General features: G+C 36.3%; 1 protein-coding gene across 8 annotated transcripts in view; it reads right to left on the bottom strand.

The window, feature by feature from the left end:
* LOC101737057 (protein prickle) overlaps positions 1-26738 on the bottom strand; it is a 358717-nt gene that overhangs the window by 234658 nt on the left and 97321 nt on the right. Inside the window, exon 1 of one of the 8 annotated variants that reach the window (XM_062673853.1) lies at positions 18632-18774. The exons of 5 other annotated variants lie outside the window; for them this stretch is intronic. The gene's annotated coding sequence lies outside the window, so the exon portion shown is untranslated. Of the gene's footprint in view, positions 1-2246; positions 2369-18631; positions 18775-26738 lie in introns of those variants that run through there. 2 more of the 8 variants (XM_062673848.1, XM_062673847.1) reach the window with 2 other exon arrangements.

Here is a 26738-nt window from a genome sequence, read left to right on the forward strand (position 1 = left end):
AGTTTCTCGCCGGATCTTCTCAGTGGGTCGCGTTTCCGATCCGGTGGTAGATTCTGCGAAGCACTGCTCTTGCTAGGGTCAGTGTTAGCAACTCTCCGGTTTGAGCCCCGTGAGCTCACCTACTAGTTAAAGTTACGCTGAAATAACCTCTCAAGCCTATCAGCTTAGATAGGAAAAAAAATAAAAATCAACTTGGTACTCCTAGTCGAATGATCTCCTCTAACACTATTGATTCGAATCAAAAAAATCGATTCTGAAAACGTAGTACTTATTAAGTCTTATTAAGTAACCAAAGATGCATATGTACATTGGTTTCCTACGCAAATGAGTACCAGGTTAAATGTCGACAATTAGCGCTGGACCCAATAACGTAAATACGATAAGCTCTTGAAGTAGTTACATCTTCAAACAGATTTTACGATCCAATTCCCTATCTTGAATTAATCTGCAATTTCGCATCGAGTATTGAGGCAACGACTCTACAGACTTGTCATGAACAAGGAAGCTGTCAACTTGAAGTGACTTGAAGAACAGAACATTACGAACAGTTTCAGCTTTTTGTTTTCCTACCTATGCTGATAGCCTTGAGAGGCTATGTCAGCTTCACCCTAACGTGTAGGTGAGCTCACGGGGCTCAAACCGGAGTGTTGCTGGCACTGGCCCTAGCAAAAGTCGTGCTTCGCAGAATCTACCACCGGATCGGAAATCCGACCCACTGAGAAGATCCGGCGAGAAACACAGTGGGCTCAACTTCAGCGTTAATTTCTACAGTGCTTAATAAGAATGTACAGAATTTCTGATTACACACACACATACACACACGATGTTGAATGCAAAAAGTAAAGATCAAATAAGGAGTCCACATAACCTAAACTAAACTTTAAACAACAACTTCCACGTAATTTTATTTCATTAATCATGGACACTTTAATGTACTTAATACACATCAAAATAAAATAAAACACAGATAAGTGCGTGTCGAACAATGCGCGAAGGCGGATTCCGTAGCGATGCGCGGTGAGGATGGATGTTCGCGGTCAATTCACGGTGATTGATATTTTTACTATATGTTTTATCGCTTGACTTAACAGCTGTAATCTGAAATAGCGTCTAGAGAATATGTTAGGTTTGTAGCGGGCAACAGATCTAAGTCACTCTCGGGCGTCTTCGGGCGAGATCGTAATTCCCGAACGCGCTGGTGTCATCTGACGTCAGTCGACAAGATTTTTTAAAGTTTAACATAAAAATAATAATAATATGTATCTTTATAATATAGCATAATTACTATCACCTTGTTTTGTTTTATCCGTTTGATAATAATATTATAATACTGTACACTACCAAAACATTATGTTTTTAAAATAGTGTGTTTGACATTTATTTTTAAGTGCAAAATATTCCGCTTAGGGGAGGGTAAAAAAACAAACGACAGGTTATACTTTCGATTCTACGCGATAGATAGTTAAAAAAAAAACAAAAAAAAATAAGGTGTCCTTATTCATACAAAGTACTAAACAATTAACGTCAAAACAAAAGGGTTTTCCGAAGTTTTCCTATCCAGGCAAAACGAAATTTTAGTTTTAGAAAGTTTACGCCAAAGTCGCGTGTGACGTTACAAGTGCGCACGCACATCATATTACACTTCACCAATCGCATTTCGAGATTCGTAGTAATTTCCTATCCATCCAACTTAACCCCAAATTTTGCCCTAAAAACAAAAAAACAAAATTGTTTTGAAAAATAATTTGAAGTAAAATAAAAACGGAAAACATAGTTTACGCTATTTTTTAAGCAACAGTACTCATAGACCTAACCTTTGATCAATATAATAATTAAAAAGGCAGCTTTCTTAATAAACTTAAAATGCACTTTGACAGAATGCAAAAGCCCCCTATCTCCGTCACCCAGCCCTCACCCTAGTCTACTGTTTATGTGAAATCGATGCAACGTGTTAGTAAACACGATACACGTCCATAACGAAATATACGAAGCAGAATATTCACACTTATCTTTCATAAATCTTGTTAATCGTAACCACGAAAAAAATGTATGTATGTGTAAAAAAATCGTATAAAAAATTGTAAAGTTTATTTCACAAATAATGCCGTAAAATTGTTTTAAATCGTGTAAGGGAGTAGGGAGAACTTCAGCAAATACTGACTTAAATAAATTTCATTTGTTTTTCAAAAAATTATGGAAATATTACGATTAAATATATATTTTTTGAGAAAAACCATCACACTCACTGCGCATTGCACAACACTATTATCTGAACACTGCACATTTTTAATTTCGACTATTGTTTTTTCTTGTATTATTTTGTTGATTTAGAAGCGCGAGGTGGCGCTCCCAGGCGGTCATGTTGCGAACTAACCTAACCTTGGTACGGGCAGACGCGATCGTAAAATTCCTACAGGGACCAAATAATCATGATCCTTTAACACCAAATTGTCGACTCAATTTAGGTATACAAATGATTCATTTAAATTATTTCGTTATATTATAAGTTAGATTGGTTCTATTTATCGTGTTGTTTTGTCCAGTAGTGGCAAGGTACTTTGTGTACAATCTCAGCACATTTGTCATGCTTGGTCGTGCGCGCGTGGCTTATGTTATATGTTATAAGTCAGATTTGTACTTATATCTCAAGGTGGGTGGCGCATTTACGTTGTGGATGTATATGGGCTCCAGTAACCACTTACACCAGGTGGACTGTGAGCTCGTCCACACATCTAAGCAATAAATTTTTTTTTTTTTTTTACTTTTTGTTACTTATTGTGTATCTTTTTAGCTTGTAATGTGTACTATGTGCCTAATAAATAAATTCAAAAATATATCAAATGTTTTTTTAATTTTTTTTTACGATGAAGATTTTTTAATTTAGATTATACACACCGCGCCAGAATCAGGCAAAACGTCCTTTAACCATATTATTACAATACCAGAAAATTGTTGTAGCAAGAAAAGCGTGTGTTTTGACACCGCTTTCTACATCTAGCTATTTAAATATACCAATACTTAATAACATCGTCTGGATCAAAACCTGTGTAATAAAAACTCAGAAGAGGCATATTTACGAGTAAACTTCATATTCAATACTACTTTACATCTTAATTAGATTTTAAACCTTTGAATTTATGTGATTCAAGTATGTGTTGAGTTTTATGCAGCGTTATAGCGATCGATCAGAGAAATAAAAAGAATTGTTTTAATCAGCCATCACGGAGTACTTTTTTTTTAGTTACCATAGAGCAGTGTAGATTATACAGATTCATGTTCCACAGACTAGTGTTACAAACTATTCTTTAACAAATATTCCAACACCCCCCTTCGATGACAAGTTTCTTTAAACTCAAATCTTATTTAACTAAAATTATAAATGTATAAACTTGCCATCGGACAACATAAAACAATATTAATACTGCTGTCTCACTCACAGCTTATTTAACAATTATATACTTGAAATAATCATCCAGTACAACCAAGTTACACATACATTGCAAATTAAAGAACTTTAACAATGTATCTTATCTAATATTAATCTACACATTAATGTTTACGTTTCAAATATCTTTCATTACTTTAGTAACAAACTTCTAAAAAATACAAACTTTTCTTTGCATAAAGATTTTGTACAAATATCAGCAATATTTTTATCAGATGACACATATTCAATATCTAATACATTATTCCTCACCAAGTCCTTAATATAGTGCATCCTTATATCAATATGCTTACTCCTTTTAGAGTTTTCATTTGACTTCGCTAAACATATTGCTCCCTTATTATCCATAAATAAAGTCAATTTACATTCATATCCAAAATCACACAGTACACCTTTCAAATACACTAACTCTTGAGCACAACAAGCACTAGCAATGTACTCTGATTCTGCTGTCGATAATGCAACACAACTTTGTTTTCTAGAGTACCAAAATACAGGATTATCACTACACATTATGATACCCCCACTGACACTTTTGCGATCAACAATATCACCTGCCCAATCAGAGTCTGAATATGCACATAAATCCACATCTAGATTATTCCTTTTTTGAAAAACTAACATTTTGTCTTTTGTAGCTTTTAGGTATTGCAGAATTCTCTTTCCAGCTTTCCAAGTCTGTTGAGTAGGACAGTCTAGGTATCTGCTAAGATATGATACAGCAAACTGCAGATCTGGTCTGGACATAGTAGCCAAATACATTATGCTTCCTATGAGTTGTCGATATGGTACATCAATAATCTTCTCATTTTTGTTTATTTGAAAATTTACCTCCATAGGTGTTCCTATACCTTTACATTCTGACATTCCAAATTTTTCTAGTATCTTCTCAATTATCTTTTCTTGTTTAATCGTTAATTTACTTTCTTCCTGTTTAATTTCCATACCAAGATATTTCTCAATCTGTCCTAAATCTTTAGCTTTAAATTCTTGCTTCAATTTATTAATAATTTTTTCTGTATCCTTTTCCATTCCAATTAATAAAATATCATCTACAAATATTATAAGCCATATATTTTTATCTGTGTATAGACAACAATCATGTAATGACTGTATCAATCCATTCTTTCTTGCAAATTCATCAAATCTCATGTTCCAGCATTTAGGGCTTTCTTTTAATCCATACAATGCTCTCTTTAACCTCAAAACTATTCCATCTTTGTTTTCTTTGCCTTTGGGTATTTTTATATAAACTTCACTATCAAGAAATCCATTGAGAAAGGCTGTAGGAATATCCAATTGCCTTAATTTGTATCCTTCTTGGATAGCTTTTACAAAAAATGCTCTTATCGTAGACATTCTTACTACAGGACTGTAGAATATTTCATTCTCATAATTTTTTATTTGAAAACCTCGAGCGACTAATCTGGCTTTCTTAGTGCCATCGTCTTTCGTTCTAAAAACCCACTTAGTGTCTATAGCTAATTTTCCTTTCGGTAGTTTAGTCTCTTCCCAGCTTTGTAAGTTCTCAAGTGCTGCTAATTCCTTATGTATCGCTTCTTTCCATGAAACTTCTTTTATCGCTTCTTCATAGCTTTCTGGGTCATTACACACTAAGTAACAATATGCTGTGTACGTCCCAAAATTCTTTAGATAATCAGGTTGCTTTATTATCCTTCCTGATCTAGTTCTTTTTGTGTCTGTCTCTTCATTTTTCTGTATTACTTTTTCTTCCTCAATTTTATTTTTATCATTGCACATAACTTCATTTTGTGTGTCCTCTTCTGGTAAATAAATATAGTTGTTATTTTTAATACTGTTTTTATGTTCATAGTACTTTTCATCAAACTTGACATCTCTGCAGAATATTATTTCTGTTGTTTTTGGATTCCATAATCTATAACCTTGTTTGCCATAGCCAACCATAATGGCTTCTTCAGCTCTATTATCTAATTTCTTATTCTGTGGGACACACGTATACCATGCTTTAGAACCAAATACCTTTAACTTGTTCAAGTTAACATTTTCTAGTCCGTAGTATATTTCAGCTGGTATCTTATACTTTATAGATCTTGATGGGCATCGATTCAATTGATATGCTGCACACATTATAGCCTCAGACCACAAATATTTAGGTAATCCAGTTTCACTTAATAAAGTTCTTGACTTATCTAGTAATGTTCTGTTTAGCCTCTCTGCCACACCATTTTGTTGTGGTGTGTAAGGTTGACTATACTCTATTATAATTCCATTTTCCATACAAAATTGCTTCAAACAGCCAGCGGTGAACTCTCCACCATTATCACATCTTATGCGTTTAACTTTAGTTTCCTTTTGTCTTTCTAACTCCTTTATATGATTTATTAAATTTCTTGTGGCTTCAGATTTATTCTTTAATAGATAAACAGTCACAAAATGAGAAAAATCATCAGTTATGGTCTGGTAATATTGTTTTTCATCATAAGAAATTGGTGATACAGGACCTCCAATATCTGTATGCAATAATTCTCCTATTTTTCTACTTCTTGGCCTGTCAACTGGATAGAATGGTAAACGAGTAGATTTTCCCTTCATGCAAGGACCACATGTTTCATCAGACACAGGTAAACCCATAATTTTTAATGATTTCCTATTTAAGTGTCCGAGACGTTGGTGCCAAATATTTTTGTCTTGCTGTACACTTGAGTTCGCTTCTTCTATTAGTGTTATTTCGCCTTGTACTATATATAAACCATTTCTATCTGAACATTTTAAGACTTTTCTTCCATTTATTATTTGTGCTCCAAATTTTGTAAAAACAACTTTATTTCCTTTCATATTTAAGTTTCTTACAGATATTATATTATGATAAATCCCTGGGACCATTAACGCTTCTATATTTATAGTATTATTATTTTTATCTCTTATGGTTATCTTTCCTTTCTTGTCAGCCTCTAATATTTCTCCATTTGCAATCTTAATTTTTATTTTATTTGGTAGTTTCTTAATTTCATACATGTATTTCTCCAATTCTTCCTTGATAAGATTTTCTGTAGCTCCTGAATCTATTATAAATTCTATAAATTTGTCTTCTTTACTTAGATTACACTCCGTTATTGCTAGAAAATTATATTTATTCTCTGGGATGCTTTCTGTCATATTATTTTGTTCTTCAGTTCTGTTTTTACCACATATACCTTTATTATTAATGTTTCTCCTTGAATAGCCACGACCTCTGCTTCTACATTCACGTGCAAAATGGCCCTTTTTGTGGCAACGATAACATTCTACACTTGAGGCAGTAAAACTTACATCATTCTTTGTATCATTATACTCTTCACCTTTATTATTCAGTTTGAGTTCTTCGTCCAATAACCGAGCCTTGACAAACTCCATGTCAATTTTATCTGCAGACATTGTTTCAATAGCAGTTATCACTGTGTTGTACTTTTCCGACATACCCGTCAGCAAATAACATATTTTATCTTCTTCATCCATCTTTTTATCAATATTTTCTATTTCTCTAATCAGACTTTCAAATCTCATGAAATAGTCTTCCAATTTATCATCCCTCAGCTTAAGAGACAATAACTTTCTTCGCAAGTGTAATTTAGTGAAAATACCTTTTCTCTCAAAAACTTTATCCAGACTGGCTAACATTGTGTAGCTAGTTGTTGCATCTTTTATGATGTCCAAGTACTTATCGGGTACACATTTTACTATTAAGGCTTTTGCAGCCGCATCAGCAGTTTTTTGTTTTAATTCTATAACGCCACTTGACGCTACCTCTAACAAAGATTTTTCGTCTAATAGACATCTCAGTCGAAACTTCCAGCTATTGTAATTTTCCACGTTAAGTTGTGGGTAATAATTTATGGCGTTTGTTACTGGAACTGTTGACGCCATTTTTTTTTTTTTGTTTTTTGTTTTTTACAAAATATTTCGAACAATGGACACTATTATTTTTACATTATATTCCAACTTGTACTACTTTTCTCACCTTGCGAAATTTCTAGGCACTTTGGGTACTCTGGGCCCATAACCTGTTGAGTTTTATGCAGCGTTATAGCGATCGATCAGAGAAATAAAAAGAATTGTTTTAATCAGCCATCACGGAGTACTTTTTTTTTAGTTACCATAGAGCAGTGTAGATTATACAGATTCATGTTCCACAGACTAGTGTTACAAACTATTCTTTAACAAATATTCCAACAGTATGTGCGTTTATAGCTACGGTTGTGTTTTGTGCCATGACATTAATGCATTAAGTAAAATGTTTATTAATACAGTTGTTTTAACCGTCCGCATACGCTGTAATTAGGTCATCGACAAATGACTTCCTACTAACAACCTGTGTCTATGCGTATTTGAATAAGTCTCAAAATCTTTCGAAGGGCCAGTTCACAATACCCAATCCTTAATATGAGATTTTCAACTGCACAATATGCACGTAAGCCGTATGAGCTCCAGTGAACGTTTAACAATAAATGAGCAGTGAGCTCGTCAATCGAGCTAAGCCAATAGGAACTTTTGACGCACGACTGATAAATAGAAAAACTGTACAGCGTATATTTTAAGTATTTAAGATTCTAAACACAAAATTACAGTACCAGGCAATAAATATTGCGCATCGATATTTAGAAAGTCGTCTAATGTTTTTGTTGTAGAGCGTTACCTGTGTGTGACGAAACACTAACGATCCGGTATCTATGGAGACCAAAGGTCAATTAGGTAATGTGTGACAGATATAACGCTCTACGAAGCAAAGATTAACCGTCTCTTTCCCATGGTCGATGCAATATTTATCGCCGGGTACTGTAAGCCCGTTGAGTTTTATAGGTCATAAAGTATCAAACTGAGTGAGTCGACGTAGACCAACCCCGCGTGTGTCGAAGTCCCACCCCTCTCGATTCATTCATGGCCCGGCGCAGTAGTTACTACGAGCCGCTGCGGCGCTGCCACTTGACCTTGTGTCGCAGCAATCATATTATTGCATAATAATAATATGTAAAGTTTCATATAATACATAATCTACAAAAAAATCCAATTCGCTGCGTCATTCGGGACCTTGAAAACTGTTAGTAGACCGGTTTCCCTAACGTTGACCCAAACCAAAATGGTAGGACCTATCGATACGTGGGCTTACATCCACCAGTGCTGTCATCATTACCTGGCCTGCTTAAGTAATATATTAAGCCAGGTAACTTCAGCAGGTATTAATCCATGGCTATCAGCCTTCCTATCAACGATAGACGCAAAAGTAGCCATTTTACTTTACATAATTACATCACAATTCAATACTCATTTATGATGTCCGAACTAAATAATTCAACAAAACAGTAAAACCCAATTTTCTGATTGTTGGCATTACCCTTCGAGAAAAAACCATAATAAACATTAAGCACGGGGTAGCGCTATTGGGGAGGACACTGCGGAGGGCTGACGTGCACAGTTGGGGCGCGATTATACAGAACTGTAGTGAACGCATTGTATCTTAATGTTATATGCTTATTGATTTTGAGAAACGTTTTTTTAATGTGTCGCATTTTACTGAATTTTAATTAGTAAGTTAATTTAAACCTAATGACGCGAAGCAGCCATCCGAAGCTCTTCGGTTGGAACGGTGGTCTATAATAGAATATGACTGAGACTATGCCGCAAGGTGGGTTGGGGGTTCTCGCCAGGTCTTCAACGGGCCGAGATTCGTTCCAGTGGCAGATACATGAGGTACTAGGTCAGTTTCATGACCATAACCTATCTTTCCTGGTGAAGTTGGAAAAATCATCAAGCCACCAGCAATACCTCCATTAAAAAGTGCTATGTTGTATCTCTAGCTCCCTCTAATCATTTGGCACAGCTATTTAAACTCAGTAAATGTATTTTTTTATTAAGAAAACTTTCACGGTTGAAACACATTTACTTCATCATACAACTTCAAAAACAAAACATTTCGAATTGAAATTAACATATCCACGACCGGAGTTTAGTGAAATAGGATCTATAACCACAGAAGATAAAGAATTTACGACGAAAGCATACCTAGGGCTCTATTCATCCATGAGCTAGTAGTAGCCCAGGGTACTACAGAGACAAGCACACTGACTGTAGTTGCGCCAGATGTAGGTTAAAACATGTTAGCCGAATTAATGGACATTAGATGTTAGTCATATTTAATTATAATCCGAATTTGAATTCTGCATACAAGTGAGGGTAAAATATATTGGCGCATGCCGACGCATAATACCAACCCCTGTCTCCGGACGATGACCAGAATTAATTAATTCGCCACGGTTCCGTTGACTGGTGCGATCGTTCAGCTTACCTGGAACAAAAATTAAGAGTTAGCACACAAATAAGTTGATTTTCATCATAAATCACACTTTTTAATGGCTTGGAGAGGCGAAGGAGTCCACGCCTATCTGATGGATACCCGAGCCGGTAGACCTTAAGATTGAGGGCCTAGTCGCGATGGAATAAAGACTAACTATTATAAGGTTTGTTGTAAAATAATTAAAATATAATTTATCATGTTAAAATTTAGACAATTCTCGGATTGCCAAATAACAACACTGATGGTGGGAGTTATAGCAGTAGTGGGGACGTGATATAATAAAAAAGGCGGTAGTCTGAAAAAACGGGAGAAAAAGCAGTGTATTCTGTAGTGAGCAGTTATCTAGAGATTGTACAAGTGGATTTACAAATAAAGCCGTTTCATCGTCGTCGTGGCCTAAAGGATAAGACCTCCGGAGCATTCGTGTTGAAGCGATGCAACGGTGTTCGAATCCCGCAGGCGAGTACCAATTTTTCTAATGAAATACGTACTCAACAAATGTTCACGATTGACTTCCACGGTGAAGGAATAACATCGTGTAATAAAAATAAAACCCGCAAAATTATAATTTGCGTAATTACTGGTGATAGGACCACTTGTGAGTCCGCGCGGATAGGTACCACTGCCCTGCCTATTTCTGCCGTGAAGCAGTAATGCGTTTCGGTTTGAAGGGTGGGGCAGCCGTTGCAACTATACTGAGACTTTAGAACATGTATCTCAAGGTGAGTGGCGCGTCTACGTTGTAGATGTCTATGGGCTCCAGTAACCACTTAACACAAGGTGGGCTGTGAGCTCGTCCACCTGTCTAAGTAATAAAGAAAACAATTTTCTCACTACTGAAAATTATTCCTCACAAGTCAGATTGAATAGAGAGCGAAACTCAAAATGCCAAACAACATTCTCCAATCATTTCAATATGTAAATTGAGATTTTCACACAATGCTCCGCTATTGTAAGCTTTGTACGCGCCCGGAGTCTTGGCGCAAGGTCTCCCGTACAAAGGATCCTAGTAGAAACCCTTGATATTCAATTTAGATAGCGGTGTAGCGTCGTCGTATTTTTAACATTGTCAACAAATCTTTGAAGATTGAAACGCGAACTCTTTTGTCTGATATATACGAATACTATGGAAAATACCTTAGTTAAATACATATACCGCTGTCGTTGATATGAAGGGTGGGGTAGCCGTAGTAACTATACTGAGACTTTAGAACTTGTATCTCATGGTGGGTGGCGCGTCTACGTTGTAGATGTCTATGGGCTCCAGTAACCACTTAACACCAGGTGGGCTATGAGCTCGTCCAACCATGTAAGCAATAAAAAAAATAACAAAAATACTACTGAAGTATGAAACCTAGTCTATGAATAATACGAATGTAGCATTGTATTCTGATGTAACATACATTGACACGTCTAGCGTTCTTATTTATATCCATGTTTCACACCCTAAGTTTTTCCATAAAATATTGATGTGCATTTTCCAAAGTGATTTGTCACAAATTGAAAGGAAAACCATCAGCAGCAGGCGGCTACCCCATAAAACATGGCACCTCATTTCGCATCCCCATTTACTTTTAACAAAAATAAAATTGGGTATATAGAACTTTTTCGCAGTATCTTAAAGAAAAGTAATACAAATTTAGTGTTCGTGTGTGACAACTATTGTATTGTTAAGTATAAAATATATTAACAAATCGAACATTGAGAATATCATACCTAATCACTACATAGTATAAAACAAAGTCGCTTTCTTTGTCCCTATATCCCTATGTATGCTTAAATCTTTAAAACTACGCAACGGATTTTGATGCGGTTTTTTTTAATAGATAGAGTGATTGAAGAGGAAGGTTTATATGCATAATAAAATTCATTAAATAGTGGAAAAATGCTGCTATTTTTGAGGTTTCTAATGTGATGTAGTAAATATTCAATAATAAAATTTCATGTTTCCGAAGCGAAGCGAGTCGCTAGTTAAAAATACTTTAAAGTTTCGAAGACTACAGTTCATTAGTTCACGGACGACTGACGTCAGATATAAAATTCGTTATAATTATGAATACGACTCGCGAAAACGAAAATACTGTACTGAAAGTATTTATCGAAGAAAAAGAACAATTAAAAATGAAACCTAAAGAACAGATCTACAGAAGATACATCCAAAGGATAGTCGCTCCCTAGAATCTATCTGATAATCCGTCAGTTTATATAGGAAACATTTAAATCTCATATATCTGTTCACAAATAGTATTTAAACATAACATACAGTAGAATGTAGCAGTATATCCGGTGTGAGCCACGTGCGAGCGACTCGACCGTTGGGGTGAATCGGAGGAGGAGCGCTTGTATCACATGACTAACTTGAACGAGTGGGATTAACAAGCTTGTCACTATATACTTGTTACTGTTATAGATATTGTGCAGGTTACTAGTGTAGAACTCCGCTTCCAACAGTCAGGAAATAATGCACAGATTAATATACTGTAATATTGTTTAGATAGAATTAGAAATCTATGTCAAATAAATTTAAAAGTTATTTGTATTGTGGAGTAAATAAATGTAATTAAAAAAAATGTAATTAATTAAAAAAGATTGTAGTAGTTCACTTAATTCTGTATTGCTTTATTTGTAACTCCACTTGTACAATCTTTAAATATCTGCTCACTACCGAATACACTGCTTTTTTCCGTCTTTTCAGACTGCCGCCTTTTTTAATATGTTACGCCCCCACTATTGCCATTGCTCCCACCAACAGTGTTGCTATTTGGCAATCCGAAAATTGCCTTAACTTTAACATGATAAATTTTATTTTAGTTATTTTACAACAAACCTTACACTAATCTATATGGTGTTAGTTGATTTATTGGAGCTCGATGATAAGCTGTGGCTTTGCTCTGCCCGGCATTGCTGACGTTCATGAGCAATGCTAATCACTCACTAACAGGTGGGCCGTGTACATGTCTACCTTTATTCATTTATTACTAAGTTGGTTGGACAGGCTCACGGCCCACCTGGTCTTAAGTGGTTACCGGAGCCCATATACATCTACAACGTAAATCCTCCACCTACCTTGAGATATAAGTTCTAAGGACTCAGTATAGTTATAACGGCTGCCCCACCCTTAAAACCGAAACACATAACTGCTTCACGAAAGAAACAGGCAGGGTGATGGTACCTACCCGTGCAGACTCACAAGAGGTCCTACCACCAGTAAAAACCTAATAAACTTGACAGAAGACTGGTATTATAAACGATGGCATTAAAAACGTTATCTTCATATGGAAATAAATGCTCATGTACAAAAATTCATTCTTCCATTGCCTTTCGAGAGTCTTATCACGGTTTGTCCTACCACCAGTACAACTTAGTCTTTTACTGTAACTGCTCTCAATCAGGTGGGCCGTGATAAATTTTGTGAACAAGCAATTTATATAACTATTTACAAAAACAAGTTTTGACGTTTCTCTACAATACGAGGGTCATATTTGTTATTTATTTGTTTATTACATAAATGGATGGATAAACTCACGGCCCACCCGGTGTTAGTGGTTACAGGAACCCATAGACATCTATAACGTAAATGCGCGACCTCCCTTGAGATATGAGTTCTAAGGTCTCAGTATAGTTACACCGCTGCCCAGCCCTTCAAACCGAAACGCATTACTGCTTCCCGGCAGAATTAGGCAGGGTGGTGGTACATATCCACGCGGTCTCACAAGACATTCTACTACCAGTTATGAAAATGAAAACCTGAAAAAACTTTTTCGAGCTTTTAAAAACCTCGGGCACACAAAGGTTATAACTTTATTGTGTGCTATGTATTGAAGATATCGTAACAAAATAAAATAAATTATTTGCTCGACAACACTGTCATGTAAGTATTTTACTTATTCAAATGTATTTATTATGAAGGTCCTTTTTTTCTAGACTAACAATAAACACCTTCCATAAGAGTATTTTTAATTCAAAATGAAAAATCTTCAAATACATATTTTTAAGAGTAATAATTCTCTTTAATATATCGACGCTTGAAAGGCAAACATGACTAAGCGACAATAACTGCTTTATACATAAATGATAGACAATAACCATATTCGATGCGCAATAAAAATATATTTCTAGGTCTATTAAAAAATCCTACAGCTAGATTCGTTAAAAAAGTTTTTTTTTCAGGTATTTCAACTTTAAATTAGTCTACTGTAAAGTTCACGCATTGTCGCTTAGTCACGTTTGCCTTTCAAGCATCGATATTATACTAATCTGGATAATGACGTAATACAAAACTTTATCATTGCTCGCATGGCATTTCTCATTTCAATGAAACGGTGTGATCGGGAGAGTGAAGCTTGCGTTACGACTCGATACTCAGTTCCCGATACAAGTAATGCAAACGCAGCACGGTTCATTCCGCGACAGATTTAACTTGCAGTTTGTTTATCGGTTTGCCGCCGGCTATTTCAGTTCGACCTGTACCCGGGACTTCTTACTTTGATTTGTGTGTGTTACATGTTGTATGGGTATAGTCATTTGCTTGCACATTATTAGAAGATCTGATATTATACCCAAATAGGGTATTTGTCGTTGTACTGTAACAGCTGAGACCTAAGATATCTCAAGATAGGTGGCGGCATTTACGTTGTAGATATCTATGGGCTCTGCTAATCACTTTAACACAGAGTGGTCTGTGAGCTCGTCTACACACCTAAATATAATAAAAAAATGGTTTTAAAAAAACTAACAAAACACGCTTTTATAGAAAATCCAACTAAAAAAATAGAAAATAAATTTTTATTAAAAATAGTGTAAGAAAAAATGATTTTATTGTAAAAATAAGCGTGGGGTGCTTTTCAGGATATTATCAAAATAATGCTTTTCAGAATATTATCTATTCATAAAATATTTATAACTACTGATACCATGCACCCCATTTTTTTCAATTTTTTTGTTAAATATTGAATTGTCATCGGTCCTTAATAAGTATACCAAATTTCGAGTTAATCCGACGTTTTGAAGGGGGTCAAAATCATGTTCTAAGATTCCGTTACATACTAACATACATACGTCTGAAGCTAATAAAAGCGTATTAAAAACTCTCGACATAGGCCACCCACGATCTTTTATTTCTCTCACCCAAATTATTTGAACAAAACATTGAAGCGCTGTATTAAAATCGCCCTTAAAACAATTTAATTAGTAATAAAAATAACATTCAGCGGCTCGGATCACGATAAGCTCTGTTCGAACGTGTTTTTATCTTAGCTTAAAGCTAAATGGGCAACTGATTTAATTAGTATCATCGATGACGAGCGAGGAGAATGCTAATTCGACGAAAATAATAGTAGTATCATTATATTATCATTTCTTGACGATTGCTAAATCTCAAAATTCTGTTGTATTTTTAGTGACTCGCCCGGGTGGACGTGCTCACGGCCTATCTGGTGTTAAGTGAGTACGGGAGCCAACAACATCAACAACGTAAATCCCGCCACTCACCTTGAGATTTGAGGTCCATGTTTCAGTTTTCTAGCACGCCCCATCCCTTTTTTTTCTTATTGCTTATATGGGTGGATGAGTTCACAGCCCGCCTGGTGTTAAGTGGTTACTGGAGCCCATAGACATCTACGACGTAAATGCGCCACCCACCTTGAGATATAAGTTCTAAGGTCTCAGTATAGTTACAACGGCTGCCCCACCCTTCAAACCGAAACGCATTACTGCTTCACGGCAGAAATAGGCAGGGTGGCGGTACCTAGCCGCGCGAGCTCACAAGCGGTCCTACCACCAGTAAACCCAAACGCATTACTGCTTCATAGTAGTAATGGATAGAGTGATATTGCGCAAATTAGAATTTTTGCTTAAGATTTTGATTACAGACTATTATTTCTTTAACGTGGAAGATATTCGTGAACATATTTTATGTATATCGCATATATTTCGCATCGTTGAGCCCTGCGAGTTCACCTGACATTCCGCGGGTAGTTGGGATACCCCCTTAGGCTACCGATGATTAGGTTGGAAGAAAAGGAAACCAATCACCGGGGGTTTTATCCTTTAGGCCACAACCTCAAACGTAATTCTGACATCATTTTTCAAAGTAGGCTTTTCCGTTATGAATCTGCAACCATTCAACGCGATATAGACCGTGGGCTCCTCTGCCCGTTTACCCTAGTAAGGAAGATATTATGTATATAACACTTGTTCTATTTAAATTACTGGGAATTATAAATAGGAATTGTAAGTTGAAATAAACATGGCGTTAATGTAATGTCATTTAAAGTCCACCAGTCTCAATTCCTTATAATAATTATCCAATTTAATCAGGTAACAATATACCCGAACATGGCAGATGTCAGCCCTTCAATATCAATGCATGTCACCATTATCGACAGCACAATATATATGATTACATAGGAGGTATAGAGCGCTGTATAAAGAAAGAAATATAGTTTCTTTACATGTATATGCAACTAACTATACAATTCGAACTCTTGATTCCGATTTTACGAGCATCCAAAAATATTTCGCAAACATCCGTGCTATTTTTAGTTGTGAACTCGACTGCGGAGTCGAACCACGAATCCGCAGAGCAGAGGATGCAGTCCCATATGCACAACGGACGGGAAGTTCATCTATTTTGGTTTTCTACGCATGCTTGTTTTGTTTAGTACTGACTTAGGTGGACGCAACTGTATAGCCATAACCTACATATATATCCGTTAGATCGTAATGTTTACTGCCTCGTGCGGGTTCTTATGCCCTGCTGCCAGTAAAGAAGTAAAGGAAGAGCTCGGTAGGAAGTTGAAGTGATTACCCTAATTTCATAGTAGCTATTTTTAATTACTCCAGGTGAACAGAAGCTGTTTTTACTGGTGGTACGACCTCTTGTGAGTCCGCGCGGGTGGGTACCACCACCTTGCTTATTTCTGCCGTGAATCAGTAATGCGTTTCGGTTTGAAGGGTGGGGCAGCCGTTGTAACTATACTTGAGACTTGAGAACTTATATTCCAAGGTGGGTGGTGCATTTACGTTGTAGATGTCTATGGGCTCCAGTATCCACTTAACACCAGGTGAGCTGTGAGCTCGTCCACCCATCTAAGAAATAAAAAAAAGCTTTGGTGGTTAAATTACCGCGGTGACCGCCTTGAGACGGTGCGAGGGTCATTTTTTTCCCTACCTATACGCTGGTAGCCTAAGAGGCAATTGTAACTATGCCCGGACGGGTAGGTAAGCTCGCAGCCTAGCCGTAGCAAGAGCAATGCTTCGCTGAATCTACCGGATCTGGATCGGAATCGCGACCCACTGAGCAGATCCGGCGAGAAACTCAGTGGGCTATTTTATTTTACTAGTGTTCCCGCAGTAGTGTCGAAATTCGACTATGATTAATTGAAATTATAAGTTTGAACATTATTATGGTTCTATTGTCAAATACTTCTACTATAGTCACAGATTTCACCAAGACTACACTATAGATAAATATTAATAAAGATAAACAATATTAAACTATTTTCAATTTGACCACAGACTTTAAGCAATAACAAAAGTTTGACAATTAACAAAGAGCATGTGTGTGTAATGTTTTCTTTATTGATTTAATGTATATTCAAGGCATAATTAAAAAAAAATAGCATTGTGCACTCCTTCTCTATATTCTCTATAAGTGTGGGAAATTTCATACTCCTCCGTCCGCGCAATTTTCGTAAAAAGGGATACAAAGTTTTTGCTTCACGTATTAATATAATAATATAGATGACTAAATGAAAGTTGAAAGGTGTAGATGACCGATACGCAGTCCGGTACTCGGTGTGTAGTGGAGGGCAGGTGTTTTTTATTTTTTATTTCTTAGATGAGTGGACGAGCTCACGGCCCACCTGGTGTTAAGTGGTTACTGGAGCCCATAGACATCCACAGCGTAAATGCGCCACAGCGTAAATAAAAGGTGGGTACCTTGAGATATGAGTTCTTAGAAGGTCTCAGGTATAGTTACAACGGCTGCCCCACCCTTCAAACCACCCTTCAACCTTCATCCTTCTTCCAGCCAGTGGGTATATTTGTTGAGTAGACCGAGTTTTGTTGTTTGAAACTTGTGAGCAAATTTTGTTAGCACACAGTACGAAAGCGCTGTTAAGTTAGTTTCTTAATTGAACACTCAGAAACTTTTACTCACGGAAGTAATGCTTCCGTCGCTCCCGTTTTGAAAACGTGAACTGACAATAATTTCGTGATAATATGTACGTGTTTTATCTATATATTAATACGTGAAGCAAAAACTTTGTACCCCTTTTTACGAAAATTGCGCGGACGGAGGAGTATGAAATCTGCTACACTTATAGAGAATATAGTGAAGGAGTGCAGAATACTATTTTTTTTAATTATGCATAAAAATACATTAAATCAATAAATAAAAACATTACAAACATTACCATGTATTTGACACCACACGCATGCATACTATCAGTTTATAAATTGTCAAACTTTTCTTATTGCATATAGTCTGTGGGTAAATAGAGAATAGAGTAATATAATATTGTTTGTCTTTATTAAATTTTGTCTAAAGTGTAGTCTTGGTGAAATCTGTTATTATAGAAGTATAATAGTTTTTGACAATATAACCATAATAATGTTCAAACTTATGATTTCAATTAATTGTAGTCGAATTTCGACTACTGCGGGACCACTAGTATGTAGTAATTCAATTCCAGTAGTTAAATCACTTTTTCTTTCAAAAATTTAACTCACCCGGGAAAGTGTTTATCCAAATAACAAAAAAAAAAAAAAAAAAACATTGAATTGTTTGTGAGGTCACTGGCAAAGAGTTAAGTTGTAAGTTGTAAGTTTACGGACTTAATTAATGAACGAAAATATACATTTTAACAACCTACCTTTAAAAGTGCTTATCACTTGAACGGATCCCAAAATATTCTGACACGATTTCACAAACCACTTTAAAACAAAATTCACTTAAATAGTCATTTAGTTTCAGGACAATATCACAAAATACAGTAACGAGTCGCGAAAGTTTAAAGCTTTAAAGCATTCGTTCACGTTTCGCGATGTTTACTCGGAAGCTCAGGGCGGGCGGTGGTGAGGGCGCGCTGCCGGTTCGAGGGCGCGGTGCCGACTGCCGTCTGCCCTACCGTGACGTAGGGCGGAGACTGCGAGGTCTGGCATCTTACAGAACAATCCATCTTATTGGCAGTAGCTCGAACAATGACATAAGACACAAAGCTATTGTCATGATTTAGAATAAAAACGTTAATAAATCTTGTCGAAAAGTTTAAAGGGATTTTTTGAAAGGTTTCAGTAATCAAAAAAGTTTATATCAGTATAAAATCGAATCTATTTTAAATAAATTTGAATTAAAAATAGTGTAAAAAAAAAAACTTTATTGTAAAAAAGCGTGGGGTGCTTTTCAGGATATTATCAAAATAACCCTTCTACTCATATCTGTTCATAAAATATTTATAATTACAGATACCATGCACCCCACGCTTTTTTTACAATTAAAATAATTTTGTCATGCACTATTTTTAATTCAAATTTATTAAAACTTATTTTCTATTTTTTAGTTGGATTTTCTATAAAAGCGTATTTTGTTAGTTTTTTTTAACTATTCTTTATTTTTAATTTTTTAGTTGAATTTCAATTATTCCAATTTTTTTTTTTAATTTTTTTAAATATTAAATTGTCTTCGGTCCTTAATAAGTATACCGAATTTCGAGTTAATCCGACGTTTTGAAGGGGGTCAAAATCATGTTCAAAGATTCCGTTACAAACATACATACGTCGGAAGCTAATAAAAGCGTATTAAAAAGACACTTAAGTTATCCCATTAAAGCTGAAAGGTCCTTACGTAATCACTGGGTGCAGATGTGCTTACAGTTGACAGCGGCGCAGTGGCAATCTCCTTGCACGATACCTCAATCACGAAGAAAGGTATTGCTAACTTGTCAAATTTGCAAAGTAAGCAATACTAAACTATTCTATCCATTTTTAACAAATTTTTTTTATTGCTTAGATGGGTGGACGAGCTCACAGCCCACCTGGTGTTAAGTGGTTACTGGAGCCCACAGACATCTACAACGCAAATGCGCCACCCACCTTGAGATATAAGTTCTAAGGTCTCAAGTATAGTTACAACGGCTACCCCACCCTTCGAACCGAAACGCATTACTGCTTCACGGCGGAAATAGGCGGGGTGGTGTACCTACCCGTGCGGACTCCCAAGAGGTCCTACCACCAGTGATAAAAAAACAGATTTCCATTATTAGACCATAAGTCATGTTTCCCATTACCCAAGAGAACAAGTGAGAGACTTTTCGCCAGCCAATCTCTCAGTCCTGTTTCCTTGAGTGGCTATACGATAAGTCAGAATGTTGACCCCCAAACACCCGAGCTACCCCTACTGGGTTCTATCCTAAGCGGGGCTCGAAAGCGTAGCGTGCAATATTCCATGTAGGAATATCGTAGAAGGTTCGGCCCTTGGTAAAGTAAAAAACAGCATATGGCCACAAGAACAGGCACACCCAAACCTCCTATGGCAAATATATGAGTCGACTATTATCAAAGCCGGCAATCTGACTTTTGGACAATGATTGGTAAATCAGAAAAACGAATTATTGACTTTGTATTCCATTGGCAGTCACAAAACTCTTCGGAACGACATCTTAGATTAATAACAGGTTAAGTATTAACCTTTATTTAATGCAGGTTTTGAACCGTATTCTTTGAAGGAGACGATTATATTCAAATCAATCTGTATTGACATATCAATAATTTTTTTTGTCCAAATGCACAGATTGCCACCTTTGATAATAGACGACTCATATGTTCAAACAGATATTGACTCCGACTGGAATTCGAACACCCTCTAGTATGCCAATTGAGTTCACTAACCGCTAAATCAAAAAGCCGATCGTATAAGCAGGTTAGGTCTTGGCAACATTTATAAACGTATTTCTATGATACCGCATTCGCGTTGTGATATCTATACGCTGCAGGTGCGCCATGAGCATACAATGAAAAAGTTCTAACAGCCTCATGCAATGTCCCTAGATTAACGTCAAAGATTCCGAGAGAAAACATAAAGTGTCGCCTGCTGAGAAACTTATTGAATGACAATAAGATTTGTCTTGTAAAATTTATTTTAAAATAAGATTAACTTGGAAGTAAACATGCAGGTGAGCTTCAAAGTAAATGTGTGAGACAAACTTTCTGGAAGCTCTTTGAAATTTTTTTTTTGTTTATGTTTTATGACAGATTAGAGTAAGGACTTAAGTGTAATGAAAGCTATGTCAATGTTTTCACATCTGGCAACACTTTAGACACTGCAATTACGTTAGAAAAATTAAAAACACAGTCAAATACATCCAAACTCGTACGACCTTATGATCAAAATAAATTGCTTAGCAGCACTGTCCCGTTATGTCTTTTGATTATAAACTAAAATGATAAATGTGGATCCCAAACTAGCAATTCATTATGGCTTATCTTTTTCATATATTTAAAATATATTTACAATCACAACGTCGAGCAACCATATAATTGGCCAAAAAGATTCAAGCCTCACAGCTATGAAAAGAAGGTTAAAATTTCACTGAAGCATGTACCCGGTAAATTTTCAATAAACAAATCGAACAACTCGAATCTATAAAACAATTTGTTTTCCATTCAATGGTAACACCATAACGATAAAGTAATAGGAAATAAATCGGGAATCTTTCGTTGTATGTAAATTGTGCATACCGACCAGCTAATGCTTACCGATAGGGTGACAAATGTTTCAGGATAATTTAAAACAGCATTTCAATTTTTAAATACGCGTTCATCACTATTGACACTGGCAGTATATTTTTTGGGACTCAAAGTATAAAAACCAAGTAAATAAGATCACCAAGAGATACATAAAAATGAGAATCTACCGGGTGTGTCGGATTTTTATAAATCTCAGATACTTACGAGAGCCAAACAACATAACTACAACCGCGTAGGTTTACAAAAGAACATTTTTCTCTTATATCATACTAAACACATTACAAATTTTGATTTTGAAGTCGTCGTGGCCTAACGGATAAGACGTCCGGTGCATTCGTGTTGAGCGATGCACCGGTGTTCGAATCTCAGGCGGGTACCAATTTTTCTAATGAAATACGTACTCAACAAATGTTCACGATTGATTTCCACGGTGAAGGAATAACATCGTGTAATAAAAATGAAACCCGCAAAATTATAATTTGCGTAGTTACTGGTGGTAGGACCTCTTGTGAGTCCGCGCGGTTGGGTACCACCACCCTGCCTATTTCTGCCGTGAAGCAGTAATGCGTTTCGGTTTGAAGAGTGGGGCAGCCGTTGTAACTATACGTGAGACCTTAGAACTTATATCTCAAGGTGGGTGGCGCATTTACGTTGTGGATGTCTATGGGCTTCAGTAACCTTTAACACCAGGTGGGCTGTGAGCTCGTCCACCCATCTAAGCAATAAAAAAAAAGTCTCATGATTATTAATTTCACATTAAAAAAAAACTTAGACATTTCAAATGCCATAGAATTGTCGTCACTTTGAGTTAGCCAACAGTCGACAACGACATTGTAGAGTCAATTCCTGCACACTAGACCAGCAGCGCGTTTGCAAGACTAAGCCGGATTTTCAATATTTAGTTCTGTTGACTCAACCACGTTTCAAAAGTTCAAATCTAATTCGCATTTTAAGGCATCTTCATTCGATTCTGAGCTATATCTAAATTTCAAGTCACTAGTTCACGGGTAAGTTAGTTTAAGATTGATGACAAAGCCTTCAAGAAAGCGAAGGTACTTGGTTAAGTGAGCATTATTGTCACCCTCCACGGTCGATGGTATCAGTGAGTTTATGTGGTGCGCACGCGCATCTTGAACCAGCAGTAATTTGCGTTCCCAGGAATGCGTCGCCGGTGTCCGTGCTTTGTAGAATATTTATTATTTGCACGGAGGTTAAATCTTACGCGGGTTTAGCCAGGTAAATTTATTTGATTGCTCACGGTAAAAATCAGGCAAGCTATCTCGACGTTCAAGGGAAGTCTACGTGTTAGATACACTATCAATGGACTCCAATAACATCTTAAGATTCCATAGAATGTGTGATAGTCACGCTAATTTAAGAAAAAACTAGCTGGTGACTGCCACTTAATAACAAATGCAATATGGACGGTTTCTTTTCTAAAAGCCATAATCTATATATATAAAAAGGAATTGCTGTTCGTTAGTCTCGCTAAAACTCGAGAACGGCTGAACCGATTTAGCTAATTTTGGTCTTGAGTTATTCGTGGAAGTTCAGGGAAGGTTTAAAAGGTGAGAAAATATAAAAAAGCTCGGAATTATATAAAAACAAACAATTTTGTTTTTCCTTTGATGTTTCCCTTGATGTGTCTTTTATTTATCGATTGAGGCACTACAAAGTCTGCCGGGTCAGCTAGTTTATAATAAACCCTAATTTGTTTGATTTAGTAATAGAGGACAACCACTTTTTTTCCCTACCTAAGCTGAGAGCCTTAAGAGGCTATTTCAGCGTAACCATAACTAGTAGGTGAGCTCACGGGACTCAAACCTGACGACGTTGCTAACACGAACCCTAGCAGAACCGTGCTTCGCAGAATCTACCACCGGATCGGAAACGCGACCCATTGAGAAGATCCGGCCAGAAACTCAGTGGGCTGTATCTGAGTGTTAGGACAACCACGATAAAAACTCCATTGATGCAATGTGACTCGGTACAGTCACGGATATAAAGTATCAAGACACTTCTGTGAAGACGGGAGCAATAACTGTAGTAGCTGTTCCAATTTAAAGTAATGCACTAAACAGCTGAAGTGTCGTGCACAATGAGGCACAAATCTTGCAAATCTCAGCCGGATTACCGCGGGCGGGGAAGCGCCCTAAGCCAGCGCTATAAATTATTTGAAAACATACAGCTTTGATCAGCGTCAAGAAAGGATTCTGGTGAATTTAATTATTGTATTAAATCGGTGAACAAGTTAACGACTCATCTGCTATAAGGTGACAAGCGTAGTCTAATGACCTTGAAACATGAGGGCAAATCCGCAATTGAATTATTCAGTGGCCTTCGTACCGACCGAGTAAAAATATACAGGACGGTGGTACAATACATTGAATGTATCGAAGTAGTCTGTGGTGGAGCTACAAGGTGGAAATTAACAGGTTACAAGTTTCAAGCTGACGTTTTTTTTTTCTTCTTTTTATTGCAAAGATGGACGAGCTCACAGCCCACCTGGTGTTAAGTGGTTACTGGAGCCCATAGACATCTACAACGTAAATGCGCCACCCATCTTGAGATATAAGTTCTAAGGGTCTCAGTATAGTTACAACGGCTGTCCCACCCTTCAAACCGAAACGCATTACTGCTTCACGGCAAAAAAAAAATAGGCAGGGTGGTGGTACCTACCCGCGCGGACTCACAAGAGGTCCTACCACCAGTCGTTTAATTAGATATACGATTTTGGATACGTCTATTTAACATAATAATATAATTATTATATAATTAACGACAGATCGTTCATTCGGACTGTAACAGTTTCAAACGCGTTTTAATGGCATCGAGATCGCGTCAACTATCTAACGTCACGTTTCAAAACCGAATGTCACGCCGTATTTCCCAACAATATGTCGATAAATAAGGGCGCGTTCACATAAGCGTCCTCATTTGCATTCGGATGTAATCACTTCATAACATTACTTACTGCATGAGACATCTTACTCCTTGAAACGTACCTGTAATGAAAGAAATAGGTTAATCTATATATATAGACGCTTGAAAGGCAAACGTGACTAAGTGACAATAACTGCTTTATACATAAATGATAGGCAATAACCATATTCGATGCGATTCGATATATGTGGTCAATTTATTAAAGTTCAAAAGCAAACTGTTTCATGCCATGTATTTTTTTTCCGTCTAATTACGATCTAAAATATCGAAATTTTATGCTTCAAATTTTATTATGATTCAAATTATGTCAAATTTGGTGTTGACCCGTGTAATATTCGGTTTAAGCCATTTTAATATTGTTTTATTTTCAAATTTACCTATATAAAAATTATTTTAAGAAAAAAAAGTAATAGCCTTTATTCACGACGTATCACCCACTTAATTCATTATTCACTTAACAAAAATATGTATGTAACATTCCATCTAAAAAGCTACACGTACTTGCACCGAGGGCTGCCAGCTCGTAAACTTTTACTCAAGCAATTCTCAAAAAGCTGCAAGCGAAAAGCTCATTCTTCGATGAAACGTTTTATTGCATCATTATCGCATCTCTATTTAAGCTCCAAAATGTCATTTCCTCAGAGGAATCGCTTTGAATAAGAACACCATTCTCACGAAGCGGGCACGAGACAAGTATAGTACGCTACAAAACTTGTGGAAACATTTGGTTTAATTAAATAAACACTCATTAAAACATACTATATTTGGAACAACATAATTAGGATTATTTTTATAGTAAAATGCCGCTGGTTCAAGAAAAGCCATACACAATATCATAGCTTTCACTAAGTCATATAGGTACGAGTGAGTAAGATGTGAGTTAAGAAATTCCTAAAAAAATGTTTTTCAGTTTAGCTTTTTTGATATCTATTTAAAACTATTTTTTTTTAGATACGGTAATAAACGAATGAAGTTATTAAAGTCGAAATACAATGACTTGGGTCCGTAACGTTCACACTTAATTAAAAAAAAAACCGAGCAAACTAGGGTCCAGACAAGAACAAACATATTAATTAGAACAAAAGAAGGCCTTTATAATTCGATGTATAGACTTGCTGAATCATGTGTTAAGAACCTGCATGGATGATGACCTACGTACATATTTTTGCAGCGAAGTAATTATGAGTTCCGGTTTGATGGATGAACAATATCATGACGACTTCTAGCTCATGTCACAATCTGATTCATGGCATTCTTCTGTGATGTCATGACTCCTATAATCAAATAACAATAAGTGACCTGTAACTCTATTCACCCATTTACGCAATAAAAATGTAAGATGTTTTTTATTGCCCTTGCAGTCAGACAAGCATACGGCCCACCTGATGATAAGTGGTTACCGTCGCTCATGGACGTCGGCAATGCCAGGGGTAGAACCAAGCCGCTGCCTACCGCAGGTATCAGGCAGGTACCGCAGGCAGGATCGTAATCCCTTGTATGCAAAATGTACAATTCTACTGAACCGCATCATAATTGTAAGTCGCTAAGGCGGGTGGGTGCGATCGATCGCTACCGCAAACGGGATTATGCTGCTTCACTATTATGAAGGACTTATAATAGACATTTTGAAATACATATTAAGATTATAATAAACTTTACGATTCATGCTATTATTACACCAACACGGGCAGATTTGGAATGGTTGGATTTTATACATGCTGCTTTACTAGGGCTAGGGTAATCAAGATTTCCAACTCATAAGCTGGCATCAACAGTGGCTTTAGTAATGAGCTCATCTTCCTCGATGATGATTAAGAACAGAAATACGATTACATATCGCGGGTTCGAATCCCGCCAAGGGAAGATATTTGTATGATAAATATAGACGTCTTTTCAAGGGTTATGGATGTATATTAAATATATATGTATGTGTATAATAAAAATCTTACATTTATATTCGTTATCTGATACCTGTAACAAAAGTTCTTTACGAACTTATCACGGGACCAGTAACGTGGCGTGATTGTTAGTAAATATTTATTATTATTTATTAATTTATTTATGTATATGTGATTGCGTATATATGTACATATATACATTTTTGTGTATGTATTTGTAACTTAATATAAATTTCATTGCACCTACCACTATTTACTCTGCACTACCTTTGGTTGACTGGTAGAGAATGCCTTAGGCATTAAGTCCGCCAATGTAAATTTTACATGAAGTGTAGTAAATAAATAAATAAAAATTAACTACCCTTAGGGACGCTGCACTTAGAAATCTTCACAA

Source organism: Bombyx mori, chromosome 19, assembly GCF_030269925.1.
Source record: "Bombyx mori chromosome 19, ASM3026992v2".
Taxonomy (NCBI): Eukaryota; Metazoa; Arthropoda; class Insecta; order Lepidoptera; family Bombycidae; genus Bombyx; species Bombyx mori.